Genomic DNA, 16637 nt, shown 5'->3' with positions numbered 1-16637 from the left:
ATTTGACAAAGTATTGTGACGTGGAATCAACATGGAAAATACATTGTATTTTTTTTAAGTCCACAACTACAGTAGTACTGTTTTTTTCTAATTTCAACCAGCGTTGTAAACATTGAAATAAGGGTAAAACTTCAACTAAATATATTGATTTTACATTACTAATTTGTTGTTAAAATAATCATCAGAACTATGTATATGTTGAAAGTGCGTTGAAAATTCCACGTACAAATGTAAAAAACATTTTCATATTTTTCAGCCTATATTCTGTCGTGACGTGACTATCATTAATGTGATGCTGCTATTTATCGAATAATTAACTACTACATTTAATTATTACTTGATTCAATTGATCATGTAACAAGTAACTCATTTGGAATTTGGGGCACCACGGGAAAAGATATTTCCAGAGTTACTATCTCCCGACTTAAACTCTAAAGATTCATAAATATCTCTTACATCAATGACAGTCAATTTTTTATTATTACCTCATCAGTCTCATTCTGATTGTCGCAATATCCCTGGATCCACAAGAACCCTAGCTCTTTTGAATATTCAGTACTACACCAATTTATTTATTTATTAACTAACTAAATAATAAAGGTTTTTACAATCGCTTAGACACTAAAAGTGGTACTTGAGGCACACTCAGTGAAACCATTAACTAATTATCTAATCTTCAGACCAAGTCCGCAAAACTGCAAGCACATTATCGGCTTTACACTCAGTTTGCAATTGTAAAACACACTTTTTACAAAACACTAAACACAGTTCATCAGACACATCATTCAAAACTATCAGGTCTTGTGTTTTGTTTGGGAAACACTTCCATTCAAAATGCCACACTCATTTACTGATTACCTACACCCAGTGCTCGCTCACGTGTGAAAACACTTATAGCAAATTTCTTCACATAGAAATCAGAGCTTGAGCACTATAAATGGGCTTCTAGATGGCTTTCTTGGTTTAGACAACATTGGAGGCCAATTTTGGAGAGAGGGTTAGAGGAAGAGGAGTGAAAGTAAGAGGGGGACAAGGACAAGGAGGAGGACGAGGAGGAGGAGGAAGAGGACAAGAACGAGGAGGAAGGAGAACAATCACAGATGAGATCCGGGCCACTTTGGTTGACCATGCGGTCAACCGTGGTTTGAGTTTCAGGGAGTTTGGGCTGAGGGTCCAGCCTAACTTGAGCCGTTACACTGCAGAAAGTGTCATCCGGACATTTCGAAATGAGAGCACGTAAGTAAACCTACGTGAATATGGTCATTTCAAACAACAGCATACGTTTACGACAACTGCAACACCACATCACTGACAACACAACATTCAGTAACATAAATAGGGTGAGTCTCCTGAAACGCCATCAAATTCGTATGAAACAGCTCTACAGAGTACCATTTGAGCGGAATTCTGACAGAGTGAAATAACTGTGCTATGAATACGTACAAGTAAGCTATACTATCCTGTCATTGGTATTGTATTCCAGTGTATTGTGCTACATATTGACTGCTCTGTCTATTCATACTGTCATACAATAATGTTTTATCTGTTTCAGAGAGCTATGGAACTAGATGCTGCTACAGTGCATCATGAATTAGTTTACGTTGATGAGGTCAGTTTTAACCTAGCCAAAACAAGACGCAGGGGAAGAAACCTCATTGGACACCGCGCCATCTTCAATGTCCCGTGGTGGCAACATCACATTGTGTGCAGCCATTAGTAGGAACGGTGTCCTTCATCATCATGCCAGTCTTGGTCCTTACAATACTGCCCACATTATCACCTTCCTTGACACCCTGCATAATATCCTCATTCCCAATGACCAGGGGAATGGGCCAGAGCAGTCCTGGTTTGTTGTCATCTGGGACAACGTAAGTTTCCACCAGGCCGCTCTGGTCTGCAACTGTTTCATTGACCATCCCCAAGTTTTGATGCTCAACCTGCCACCATATTCTCCATTTCTAAACCCAATAGAAGAGTTATTTTCGGCGTGGCGTTGGAAGGTATACGATCGCCAACCCCTCCAACGCATACCCCTTCTCCAGGCGATGGAGGAGGCCTGTGGTGACGTAGACAAGGGGGCGTGCCAGGGCTGGATACGCCACTCCAGACGCTACTTCCCCCGCTGTTTAGCCAGAGAGAACGTCGCTTGTGACGTTGATGAGGTGCTATGGCCAGACCCAAATAGGAGACAGAATGCACCCTAATAGTTTTTTTCTTTATAGTAACAAGCCTATTTGTTTATATTCTACTGTATCTGTTACTGTTCATCCCGAAATCTGGATGAAAATACAATGTTTTGAGAAAGAAACACATTTCATTTCCCCCTCTTGCATTTCTGTTTATAGTGTAAATATATACTGAATATGCATACATACATATACATACTGTATATATTTGTGCACATACATGTACGTGTGAGAGCTACGACAAACTGCCGTGGACTCTGTACACTGAACACTGAACATGCAAAAGACACAAGATAGTAGTGTTTTAAATCAAATCAAATCAAATCAAATTGTATTTGTCACATACACATGGTTAGCAGATGTTAATGCGAGTATAGCGAAATGCTTGTGCTTCTAGTTCCGACAATGCAGTAATAACCAACAAGTAATCTAACTAACAATTCCTAATCTACTGTCTTATACACAGTGTAAGGGGATAAAGAATATGTACATATATGAGTGAGTGATGGTACAGAGCAGCATAGGCAAGATACAGTAGATGGTATCGAGTACAGTATATACATGTGAGATGAATATGTAAACAAAGTGGCATAGTTAAAGTGGCTAGTGATACATGTATTACATAAGGATGCAGTCGATGATATAGAGTACAGTATATAGGTATGCATATGAGATGAATAATGTAGGGTAAGTAACATTATATACGGTAGCATTGTTTAAAGTGGCTAGTGATATATTTACAACATTTCCCATCAGTTCCCATTATTAAAGTGGCTGGAGTTGAGTCAGTGTCAGTGTGTAGGCAGCAGCCACTCAATGTTAGTGGTGGCTGTTTAACAGTCTGATGGCCTTGAGATAGAAGCTGTTTTTCAGTCTCTCGGTCCCAGCTTTGATGCACCTGTACTGACCTCGCCTTCTGGATGATAGCGGGGTGAACAGGCAGTGGCTCGGGTGGTAGATGACCTTGATGATCTTTATGGCCTTCCTGTAACATCGGGTGGTGTAGGTGTCCTGGAGGGCAGGTAGTTTGCCCCCGATGATGCGTTGTGCAGACCTCACTACCCTCTGGAGAGCCTTACGGTTGAGGGCGGAGCAGTTGCCGTACCAGGCGGTGATACAGCCCGCCAGGATGCTCTCGATTGTGCCTCTGTAGAAGTTTGTGAGTGCTTTTGGTGACAAGCCGAATTTCTTCACGATGCTGTCTGTGTGAGTGGACCAATTCAGTTTGTCTGTGATGTGTATGCCGAGGAACTTAAAACTTGCTACTCTCTCCACTACTGTTCCATCGATGTGGATAGGGGGGTGTTCCCTCTGCTGTTTCCTGAAGTCCACAATCATCTCCTTAGTTTTGTTGACGTTGAGTGTGAGGTTATTTTCCTGACACCACACTCCGAGGGCCCTCACCTCCTCCCTGTAGGCCGTCTCGTCGTTGTTGGTAATCAAGCCTACCACTGTTGTGTCTTCCGCAAACTTGATGATTGAGTTGGAGGCGTGCGTGGCCACGCAGTCGTGGGTGAACAGGGAGTACAGGAGAGGGCTCAGAACGCACCCTTGTGGGGCCCCAGTGTTGAGGATCAGCGGGGAGGAGATGTTGTTACCTACCCTCACCACCTGGGGGCGGCCCGTCAGGAAGTCCAGTACCCAGTTGCACAGGGCGGGGTCGAGACCCAGGGTCTCGAGCTTGATGATGAGCTTGGAGGGTACTATGGTGTTGAATGCCGAGCTGTAGTCGATGAACAGCATTCTCACATAGGTATTCCTCTTGTCCAGATGGGTTAGGGCAGTGTGCAGTGTGGTTGAGATTGCATCGTCTGTGGACCTATTTGAGCGGTAAGCAAATTGGAGTGGGTCTAGGGAGTCAGGTAGGGTGGAGGTGATATGGTCCTTGACTAGTCTCTCAAAGCACTTCATGATGACGGAAGTGAGTGCTACGGGGCGGTAGTCGTTTACCTTAGCTTTCTTGGGAACAGGAATGATGGTGGCCCTCTTGAAGCATGTGGGAACAGCAGACTGGTATAGGGATTGATTGAATATGTCCGTAAACACACCAGCCAGCTGGTCTGCGCATGCTCTGAGGGCGCGGCTGGGGATGCCGTCTGGGCCTGCAGCCTTGCGAGGGTTAACACGTTTAAATGTTTTACTCACCTCGGCTGCAGTGAAGGAGAGACCGCATTTTTCCGTTGCAGGCAGTGTCAGTGACACTGTATTGTCCTCAAAGCGGGCAAAAAAGTTATTTAGTCTGCCTGGGAGCAAGACATCCTGGTCCGTGACTGGGCTGGATTTCTTCCTGTAGTCCGTGATTGACTGTAGACCCTGCCACATGCCTCTTGTGTCTGAGCCGTTGAATTGGGATTCTACTTTGTCTCTGTACTGACGCTTAGCTTGTTTGATAGCCTTACGGAGGGAATAGCTGCATTGTTTGTATTCAGTCATGTTGCCAGACACCTTGCCCTGATTGAAAGCAGTGGTTCGTGCTTTCAGTTTCACATGAATGCTGCCATCAATCCAAGGTTTCTGGTTAGGGAATGTTTTAATCGTTGCTATGGGAACAACATCTTCAACGCACGTTCTAATGAACTCGCACACCGAATCAGCGTATTCGTCAATGCTGTTATTTGACGAAATACAAAACATGTCCCAGTCCACGTGATGGAAGCAGTCTTGGAGTGTGGAGTCAGCTTGGTCGGACCAGCGTTGGACAGACCTCAGCGTGGGAGCTTCTTTTTTTAGCTTTTGTCTGTAGGCAGGTATCAGCAAAAAGGAGTTGTGGTCAGCTTTTCCGAAAGGGGGGCGGGGCAGGGCCTTATATGCGTCGCGGAAGTTAGAGTAACAGTGATCCAAGGTTTTTACGCCCCTGGTTGCGCAATCGATATGCTGATAAAATTTAGGGAGTCTTGTTTTCAGATTAGCCTTGTTAAAATCCCCAACAACGATGAATGCAGCCTCCCGATAAATGGTTTCCAGTTTGCAAAGAGTTAAATAAAGTTCGTTCAGAGCCATCGATGTGTCTGCTTGGGGGGGGATATATACGGCTGTGATTATAATCGAAGAGAATTCTAGGTAATGCGGTCTATATTTGATTGTGAGGAATTCTAAATCAGGTGAACAGAAGGATTTGAGTTCCTGTATGTTTCTTTCATCGCACCATGCCTCGTTAGCCATAAGGCATACACCCCCACCCCTCTTCTTACCAGAAATGTAAAGGTGTTTGTTTCTGTCGGCGCGATGCGTGGAGAAACCCGTTGGCTGCACCGCATCGGATAGCGTCTCTCCAGTGTGCCATGTTTCCGTGAAGCACAGAACGTTACAGTCTCTGATGTCCCTCTGGAATGCTACCCTTGCTCGGATTTCATCAACCTTGTTGTCAATAGACTGGACATTGGCAAGAAGAATGCTAGGAAGTGGGGCCCGATGTGCCCGTCTCCGTAGTCTAACCAGAAGACCGCTACGTTTCCCTCTTTTTCGGAGTCGTTACATTTGTCACATCCGTGTGTAGTTGGCGTGTGTAAGAGCTAGTCATTTAATTGTTTGCGTGTAGAGTTAACGCAAAAACAACGTTTTGAGAAGAGTTAAAATAGTTTTTAATGAAGTGTTTGGTTTTGAAAGAGATGTGTGACGTGTTGCATGTTGTGTGTGTGTGTGTTTTGGGGTTTTGTGTGTAGAGTCTAAAGAAAAGGAGCCATAGTTTCAGAAATCACGTGTAAGCAATTGTCAAAAACTGTTACACAGAATACCATACACACTTACATACACACTTACATGAGATAAAAGTCCCTCGTGAACTGACACGATATGACAGCTTGTTACACAATGGAAAGGGGGTGGGGAAAGAAAGAGCGGGAGAGACAAAGAGAGTGGACTTACATTTTGAAACTACGCTCACTGTAATATGAATACACAACTGCACAACTGAGCAAGAGGACAAGTACATTACAGTGTCTAGTTTGAGAAACAGACGCCTCACAAGTCCCTAACTGGCAGCTTCATTAAATAGTACCCGCAAAACACCAGTCTCATCGTCAACAGAGAAGAGGCGACTCCGGGATGCTGGCCTTCTAGGCAGAGTTCCCCGGTCCAGTGTTCTTTTGCCCATCTTAATCTTTTCTTTTTATTGGCCAGTCTGAGATATGGCTTTTTCTTTGCAACTCTGCCTAGAAGGCCAGCATCCCGGAGTCGCCTCTTCACTGTTGAGGTTGAGACCGGTGATTTGCGGGTACTATTTAATGAAGCTGCCAGTTGAGGACTTGTGAGGCGTCTGTTTCTGAAACTAGACACTCTAATATACTTTTCCTCTTGCTCCGTTGTGCACCTGGGCCTCCCGATCCTCTTTATATTCTGGTTAGAACCAGTTTGCGCTGTTCTGTGAAGGGAGTAGTATACAGCGTTGTATCAGATCTTCAGTTTCTTGGCAATTTCTCGCATGGAATAGCCTTCCTTTATTTGAACAAGAATAGACACAAGTTTCAGAAGAAAGGTCTTTGTTTCTGGCCATTTTGAGCCTGTAATTGAACCAACAAATGCAGATGCTCCAGATACACAACTAGTCTAAAGAAGAGCAGTTTTATTGCTTCTTTAATCAGAATGACAGTTTTCAGTTGTGCTAACATGATTGCAAAAGGGTTTTCTAATGATCCATTAGCCTTTTATAATGGTAAACTTGGATTAGCTAACGCAATGTGCCATTGGAACACAGGAGTGATGGTTGCTGATAATGGGCCTCTGTGCGTCTATGTAGATATTCCATTTAAAAAATCTGCTGTTTCCAGCAACAATAGTCATTTACAACATGAACAATGTCTACACTATTTCTGATCAATTTGGTGTTATTTTAATGGACAAAAAATGTGGTTTTCTTTCAAAAACAAGGACCTCGTTGTGTATTCCTTGTTTCAATGTTGATAGAAAAATGTTACGTTTTAATCTGTCATTGTTTCAACGTCATGCTATCAACCTAAATAAGGAGGTATATTGAAATAAAATGGTAAGGCTCAGTCCAACAGTTCCTGGGTAATGCACTTCAGTGAGATCAAGTCTACCATTCAAATACCAACCTCGACGTATGCTGCTTAGCTTTGGAAACAAGATGTGCTCGATTCAGCTGACCTATCAGGTCAATACATTGATCAGCTTCCATACTCATTTGATAGACTACCTAAATAATACTAAATAGTTCAAAGTAACTAAGTTTTCTTACACAAATTGTATGTGAAAGTACATTCGGAATGAGGTTTATGTAGGCTAAATAGACATCTGATTTGCTCAAAGGACAACATTTCAATGTTAAGCTAACTATGCTGTCATTCGTCGATTGGTTGATTGGATCTTTGGAAGTAGTTAACATTAGCCCTATAAATCGAATGTCAAATTCATTATATTAATAATACACTTTTACATTTGGAAATAGTTTTTATATATGTTATTCATGTATTTATACCCTTGACTTATTCCACATTTTGTTGTGTTGTAGCCTGATTTAAAAAATGGATTTAAAAAAGAATGTTCAATCCACCCATCTACTGTACACACGATACCCCATAATGATAATGTGAATGTTTTTATATTTTGGGGAAAATGTATTGAAAATTAAATATATTAAATATCTAATTTACATAATTATTCACACCCCTGAGTCAATACTTTGTAGAAGCACATTACAGCTTTCAGTTGTCTTGGGTATTTCTGTATCAGCATTGCACATCTGTATTTTGGGATTTTATACCATTCTTTATTTAATTTAACCCTTATTTTACCAGGTAAGTTGACTGAGAACACATTATCATTTACAGCAACAACCCGGGGAATAGTTACAGAGGGGGGGGGGGATTTCAATGGGATTCAAGTCTGGGCTTTGGCTGGGCTACTCAAGGACTGTATGCATGGGCTCGTTGTCCTGTTGGAACGTAAATCTCCGCCACAGCCGGTGGTACTCTGAAGCAGGTTCTCATCAAGGATTTGCCTGCGTTTGGCTCCATTTATAGTTCCCTCTATTCTTACCTGTCTCCCAGTCCCTGCAGCTGAAAAGCATCCCCATAGTATGATGCTGCCACCACCATGCTTCATGGTAGGGATGGTGTTAGACGGGTGATGAGCTGTGCCTGGTTTTCTACAGAAATAGCCCTTCGTATTCAGGTGAAATAGTTACATTTTTGTCTCATCAGACCACAGGGTCTTTTGCCTAATGCTCTGTCTTTCTGCAAACTCCAGCTCCAGGCAGAGTTTGGTTTATTCCATATTTTTGGAGACCACTGTGCTCTTGGAAACTTTCAACACTCTAGAAATGATGTTATATCCTTCCCAGATATATGCCTCATCACATTTCTACCTCCTTGGACTTCATGGTTTAGTTTCTGCTCTGACATGCACCGTCAACTGTTGGACCTTATATAGACAGGTGTGTTTCTTTCTAAATCATTTCTTGACCACAGGTGGACTCTAATCATCTTAAAGATGATCAAAGGAAATTAGATGCACCTGAGCTCCATTTGGAGTGTCATAGCAAATTGGTGTGAATACTTATGTAAATTAGATATTTCTTTATTTCATTTCCAATCAATTTGCAAACATTTCTAAAAACATGTTTTCACTTTGTCATTATGGGGTATTGTGTATAGATGGGTAAGAAAATAAAAAATATTTAATCCATTATGAATTTCGGCTGTAACACAACAAAATATGGAATAAGTCAAGGGGTATGAATACTTTCTGAAGGCACTGTACTATCCAAGCAGAAGATACATCTCCTTCAAATGTTGATATTTGGTTGCGTTCACAATATCCTGTTTGTATATAAATTAGTTATTGATATGTAGGATTCACGTCTCCATCTCAACCAAAAATCTATCAAACTTTAAATGCACTTCAAATAATGTTTGATTTGATTTAGTCCTATTTTTCAACTTTGATTTTTTTGGTTGAGATGGAGACATGAAACCAACATATTAATAACAACCAACCGTCAAAGGTAAAAGTGTATTATTAATATTACACATTTGGCATCCTATTTATAGGGCTAATGGTAACTACTTCTAAACTTCTAAACATCCAATCCAATCAACCATGGATGAATGATAGTATACCTAGCTTTGCGTTGAAATGATGGTGTCCTTTGTTTGGAAAATCAGATGTCAAAGTAGCCTACATAAACCCAACCTCACTCCAAATTTACATTCACATACAGCTTGTGTGAGAAAAAGGATAGGAGTTACATTCAACTATATATTCAATGTCATTTAAGTAGTCTACTCAAATGAGTGTGGAAGATGATCACTGTCTAAATGGGTTGACATCAGTGGAGACTGCTGAGGGGAGGACATCTCATAATAATGGCTGGAATGGCGTCAATGGAATGGTATCACCCACATGAAAACCCATGATGTGTTCGATCCCGTTCCGTTGAGTCCGTTCCAGACATTATTATGAGCCGTCCTCCTCTCAGCAGTCTCCACTGGTCCACGTGACAGCTCAGCTGAAAGTAACACAGTTTGCTTCCAAAGCTAAGCAGGGGACAGAGATAGTCATCTGGATGCTAGACTTGTTCTCACTGAAGTGCATTACCCATTATATACCAGTAGGAGTCCCTATTCAGGAAGAAATGGCTTTACTGTAGCTTCACAATATACTGTATTTCAATATACCTCTTTATTTCAATAGACAGCATGACGTTGACTCAAACATACCATTTTACTATCAACATTGAAACAAGGTCAAATAAAATATGTCTAATAAAATATAACATTCTACATGATTTCAACCACCCAATGAATTTCAATGTTTACAACGCTGGTAGAAAATTCATGATTTTTTTTTTCAATCCAATGTATTTTCCACGTTGATTCCCCGTCACAATACATTGACAAATGACATTGAAACAATGCTGATTCAACCAGTGTGCACACCACTACGCGGAAAAGTATACGTGCACTCTCTTAATTGAGCCCCACAATGGGGAGAGCCTCCACTGAGTCACAAGCTCCCTTTCTCTCGCCGATGCATCAACAGCCCAACTGTCCACAATAAAGAACCCAGAGATGTCCAACGGTTAATGCCTGTCAATCATATTTGTGCTGCAAATAAAAATGACAGCAGAATCTCATGCTTAACCTGGGCAGGCCCATTAGGTAACGTTTGTCTGCAATTGATTAGGTGTCTTGTCTTTAGCTGGTTAGCAGTTAGCATGTAAGCGGAGGCTAGCTCGTGTAATGCTAGCCTACTCGTTTATTATTAGTGACAGACACAGGCATCTGGCTCCATGTGGAGGGCAATACATTGAACTCCTTCCCGGGGTTAAAAGTCAACAGCTGGGAGTCAACCGGCTTGTTGTCATGGCAATGCCTGTCTGGAATGTTTCTAAAATTGGGAATTGTTCTGGAATGGGCCCGGCTCTAGTCTCTGCTTTCAATTGGTCCGTCAAGAAGCTTGATGAAACCGAACAGAAGACAAAGATTGTTTTTGCGTATGGAGTTTCATGTAGGGACGTTCTGCTAACCTGGCAAAGTATTGTCATGACTAATAGCAGCATGACTGTGTCTTTAAACACAGCTAACCACTTCAGTTGTTGCCAACTTTTGAAACATTTGCAATTCATCAGGGATTGCACTAATTTACTCTTTTGGCAGAGGACGTTTCCATAAAAACATGTCAAGAGAAGAGAAAAGAGGTCTGACAAAGTTTCAGAGCGTATTCTGACTTTGAGTCAGGCTTGAAGGAGAAATCTGTGAAACCTCAGAGTAGGAGTGCTGATCGAGGATCAGGTCCCTTCCCGTCCATGTAATCTTATTTATTATGACCTAAAAGGAAAAACTGATCCTAGATCCTACACTCTGAGACTGAGATGCTTTATGAATATGGGCCCTGAGAAAAACACAGTATTAGCTTTGGTTGGAAATGTGAAGACGAGAGCAGGCCGACACCATGTGAGTGATGGATTAAGCCAAGGGACGCCAGACAGCAGGGAGCGAAACCCGAACTGACCTCGCCTTGACTCACGCTTCGGCCACACAGATGCAAGACAGAAGAGGAGAGACAGAGAATAACAACCGGGAAGGATGGAAAGTAGCCACTTGTGGAAAAAGATACTTGCCACGTCCAGACACAGCTAAAAACGTGAGTCATATGGGCATGGCAAAATGCTAACTGGAGGCCAATCTCTTATCATTGAAGCTCAGAATTGATGGTGATAGAAAACAACAGCACGCCAATCTAAGAAGATAACCATAAAACATTAACTCTATGGGCCAGTTTCCCAGTCACAGATGAAGCCTTGTCCCTGGTCAAAAAATAATAATTCTCCATTGAGAAATCTTTTTTTGTCCAAGATTAGGTTAAATCTGTGTCCTTTTAATCCCGCCCTTTAATGGTATATTTAGTATACTTTTATTGACAAGGATATTTGAACGTTTTTATTATTTTAAATGTTTCTGTAAAGCTTCGAACTCCATTTATTACCTGGAGGAACCTACTCTGGTAGCTTAGCTACAAGAAGCACCACGTTTCCAGCTAAATTAAACATTACAATAAAACAGTGGGGTAAAGTACTCAAGTAGTATTTTAAAGTATTTTTACTTAAGTAGTGTTTTGGGGTATCTTTACTTCACTATTCACATTTTTAACTACTTTTACTTTTACACTTGCATTCCTAAAGAAAATAATGTACTTTTTACTCCATACATTTTCCCTGACACCCAAAAATGGTCCAATTCACGCACTTATCAAGAGAACATCCCTGGTCATCCCTATTGCCTCTGATCTCGCGGACTCACTAAACACAAATGCTTCGTTTGTAAATGATGTCTGAGTGTTGGTGTGCCACTGGCTATCCGTAAATAAAAAAATAATAAAAAATAAAATGTTGCCGTCTAGTTTGTTTAATACAGAGGATTTGAAATGATTTATACTTTAACTTTTACTTTCAATACATAAGTGTATTTTAGCAACTACATTTACTTTTGATACTCAAGAATATTTTTAAAACAAATACTTTTAGACTTTTACTCAAGTAGTATTTTACTGGGTGACTTTCACATTTACTTGAGTCATTTTCTATTAAGGTATCTTTACTTTTACTCAAGTAGACACAAGGGTACTTTTTCCACCGCTGTAATGAAACACATTTAAGTAAGCTGAAATATAATGGGTTCCAATTATAGTATTCGTCACTGGACTCAGCCACACCCACAACAATCGTGCTATACCCATGATCTGACAAAGGCGACGACAACACATTATCCCATCATAGCTCTCTTATGATGAGTAGTTACTACGGGTGGAGGGTCATGATAGAGGAGAGAGGAGTTTTTTTCAAAAAGTTGAAGCTACCAATTACCCCACCCATAGAGAGAAGCTAATTAAACAGTATGGTAGTAGAGTCAGGAGCCAGACCTAGAGGCCACACCTACACGGTTGGGTCACGTTAGTTAGTTAGGCAGGCCACTCCCCTTCCCAGCTGTTCAACAGGCCTGAGAAGAATGAGAGAGACTCTCTTCTAATGTGGCAGGCAAGCAGCCAGTGGATCCAAATAACACACAACCATGAACGTATGCATGCACGTGGCATACACACACACACACACACACACACACACACACACACACACACACACACACACACACACACACACACACACACACACACACACACACACACACACACACACACACACACACACACACACACACACAGACCTATCATTGTTGCCTACTCATCAGTATCATTAGCATCGCTATAATCACTGTCATCTTCCACAGCAAACAAAGCTGGCGTCCACATCCACCCACACCCACTCCACAGATTTACAGACTCCAGCCAGCCGTGGCCTCTCAGTGGTTTACAGCCCGGGCATGACTCTGGAAAAGCACACACAAAGCATATTTTCTGTGGAGGGAAACAGAGAGAGAGAACTGGATCCACTGAGTGGTTTGGCCTGGCACATATTGCTCTATGAGAGGAAGGGTAGGCCATGATGTTGTCTTGTTGGCAGCATTTGGCAAGTTGGGGGATGTATGGGCGAGGTGGGGGCGCAGTGAGTTGGCAGTATCTCTGTTAGGGCACATGATTCCCTGTACTGTTACGAGTGGTGTGAATCTTTGTCTCTCAGTTTGACTGTGCAGAGAATAGCACTTACTATACCCAAACACTTCTCAAATACAGTACCAGTCAAAAGTTTGGACACACTGACTCATTTTTTTTGTAGAGTAATAGAAATGACACATATGGAATCAAGTAGTAACCAAAAAAGTCTTAAACAAATCAAAATATATTTTCTATTTGAGATTCTTCAAAGTAGCCACCCTTTGCCTTGATGACAGCTTTGCACACTCTTGGCATTCTCTCAACCAGCTTCACCTGGAATGCTTTTCCTACAGTCTTGAAGGAGTTCCCACATATGCTGAACATTTGTTGGCTGCTTTTCCTTCACTCTGCGGTCCAACTCATCCCAAACCAGCTCAATTGGGTTGAGGTTAGGTAATTGTGGAAGCCAGATAATCTGATGCAGCACTCCATCACTCTCCTTCTTGGTGAAAAAGCCCTTACACAGCCTGGAAGTGTGTTGGGTCATTGTCTTGTTGAAAAACAAAGCACAAACCAGATGGAATGGCGTATCTCTGCAGAATGCTGTTGTAGACATGTTGGTTAAGTGTGCCTTGAATTCTGAATAAATTACTGACAGTGACATCAGAAAAACACTCCCACACCATCACTCCTCCTCCTTCGTGCTTCAAGGTGGGAACCACACATGCGGAGATAATCCGTTCACCCACTCTGCGTCTCACAAAGACACGGCATTTGGAACCAAAAATCTCAAATTTCGACTCATCAGACGAAAGGACATGTCCATTGCTTGTGTTTCTTGTGTTTTTTGGCTCAAGCAATTGGTGTCCTTTAGTAGTGGTTTCTTTGGAGCAATTCAACCATGAAGGCCTGGTTCACATAGTCCCCTCTGAAAAGTTCAAGTTCAGATGAGTCTGTTACTTGAACTCTGTGAAGCATATATTTTGGCTGCAATTTCAGAGGCTGGTAACTTGTCCTTTGCCGCAGAGGTAACTTTGGGTCTTCCTTTCCTGTGGCGGTCCTCATGAGGGCCAGTTTCATCATAGCGCTTGATGGTGTTTGTAACTGCATTTGTAGAAACATTAAAAGTTCTTGACATTTTCCGGATTGACTGACCTTCATGTCTTAAAGTAATAATAGACAGTCGTTTCTCTTTGCTTATTTGAGCCTGTTCGTGCCATAATATGGACTTGGTATTTTACGAAATAGGGCTATCTTCTGTATACGACCCCTACCTTGTCACAACACAATTGATTGGCTCAAACGCATTAAGAAGGAAAGAAATTCCACAAATGAACTGTTAACAAGGCACACCTGTAAACTGAAATGCATTCCAGGTGAATACCTCGTGAAGCTGGTTGAGAGAATGCCAAGAGTTTGCAAAGCTGTCATCAAGGCATAGGGTGGCTACTTTAAAGAACTCAAATATAAAATATATTTTGAATTATTTAACACTTTTTTGGTTACTAAATTATTCCAAATGTGTTATTTCATAGTTTTGATTTATTCACTATTATTCTACAGTGTAGAAAATAGTCAAAATAAAGAAAAACCCTTGAATGAGTGGGTGTGTCCAAACTTTTGAGTGGTACGGTACATTTGAATGACAGCACCATTATAATAATGGCAGAACAAAATTTAAGTGATAGTCCCACTTTCAACAATAATCTGTTCTGCTTTGTAATGCACCGACCTTTTACCCTTGTAATAACAATGTTATTACTTTTGTTCTTGCAACCTCATCAACGTCGGTACACTATGTTACAGTGCTGTTATGTAGTATTTACAACTGCGATGCCTGTCTGTGATTTAGGCAAAAAGTTACTCCATTAAAATATCAGTTTTGGCGCTACCACCGTGCGCCCCTGACGGACACTAACTTCATCTCCAGTTAAATATCCTGACCTGCAGATGAAGATAGCATTGCCATGGGAGACACTATTGTAATGTGGCTTACAGAGTCAATGAATCAACTAAGACAGTAACAGCGGTAAACAGTGAGAAACGGTCTCAAAGATGCCCTGAGCTCTCTATGAGCTTCGAGGTGAGTGAGCAAGAGGCAAATGATGCCACCCAGGACTTAGTCAGACACCAGGTAGTAATAGACAATTCTCAAGTTTATCCCATTGTGACGTCACTTATCTCTTAAAGAAGTACAGACAACCTCACAAGCCGTCTTCTGCGGATTCCCCCCCAGGGAGTAAACACGAGGGGAGTGTTTGCCAGACTTACCCCAGCCTCAGGTCAGCGTCGTAAAGGTTAAGTGTCCCCTGGAGTTTTCATTGTCGAGGAGCAAGCCTCTACCAGTGCCCTGCGAGCTCCTCTCTCCTCGCAGCTTAACTGAGGTACTGGTAGCTCAACTGGAAGGAGCTCCCTTGGTCTTTCGTAAGGATTTGTGACCTTAAGGTTTTTCTTGGGGAGAAAAAGCCCACATCCCTCTGTCAGTCAAGCAGCGGAGCATAGTTTCAGCTGGGCGGCCGTCCAAACAGACACGAAAACTATTCTATTTCTGTCTGCCATATGAGCCGCAGCACTGTATTTTGGAGAGAATTTGTGGTCAAGCATGTAATTGCTGAGTTGACCAGTTATGGCGAAATGTAATTGTAGACCTCATCAGATTTGTGGAGAAACTGCCAAGTGAACAAGGTAGAGGACTTTTAAAGTCCCACAAAAACAAGGGAGACCACATAAATAAATGAGGAACTGGGATCCAGATGTGGGAACAGAGGGAGGGGGAGAAGAAGAAGAAGAAGAAGAAAGGGGGTGAAAAAAAGAGCCAGACGCCAGTACTTGCCATCGCAGCAGAATGAAATCGCATTTCTGACACTGCGAAAGGGTGTTTACCTTCCTCTGAGAAGTCACAGGAGAAAAGGGTGTTTTGGGAAGGTAAGAGGCTGTGGCTGTGAGTGTGTTGTTTCTGGACTTTTACCGTGAGCCTTTCAGGGTGTCTGGTTGCACGTCAGGGTTGGAAATGACTACCTCCTGGAAAAATTGGTAGCTTTAAATAAGAGTCGGGTGGTTGACGTTACGAGGAAACACATGGAGTCTTTGGCGGGTCTGCATTACTTCTAGCTTGGGCCCAGAGTTTTTCCCGGTCTGGTCACAAGGTCCGCAGAAACCCCTAGCCATAGTTATTAAACGTTTGAGTGAACGATTGGTCGGTTATTTTACAGTATTTTTTATATATAATTTAACCTTTATTTAACTAGGCAAGTCAATTAAGAACACATTTTTATTTACAATAACCCGGGCCAATTGTGTTCCGCCCAATCACGGCTGGTTGTGATAAAGCCTGGATTCGAACCAGGGTTTCTGTAGTGATGCCCCTAGCACTGAGATGCAGTGCCTTGGACAGCTGTGCCACTCAGGAGCCCTAAGGTTCAGTTATGTGCACTATTGCATTCA

General features: G+C 42.0%; 1 protein-coding gene across 1 annotated transcript in view; it reads right to left on the bottom strand.

Moving 5' to 3' along the window:
* The window catches only part of LOC135509606 (protein inscuteable homolog), a 96094-nt gene extending 80139 nt beyond the window's left edge, over nt 1–15955 (bottom strand). Inside the window, exon 1 of the mRNA XM_064930396.1 lies at nt 15465–15955. The gene's annotated coding sequence lies outside the window, so the exon portion shown is untranslated. The remainder of the gene's footprint in view (nt 1–15464) is intronic.
* Between the last annotated feature and the right edge of the window lie 682 nt (nt 15956–16637).

Source organism: Oncorhynchus masou, chromosome 22 (genome assembly GCF_036934945.1).
Source record: "Oncorhynchus masou masou isolate Uvic2021 chromosome 22, UVic_Omas_1.1, whole genome shotgun sequence".
Taxonomy (NCBI): domain Eukaryota; kingdom Metazoa; phylum Chordata; class Actinopteri; order Salmoniformes; family Salmonidae; genus Oncorhynchus; species Oncorhynchus masou.
Note: the sequence above shows the minus strand (reverse complement) of the source record. Positions and strands in the feature narration are given on the sequence as shown.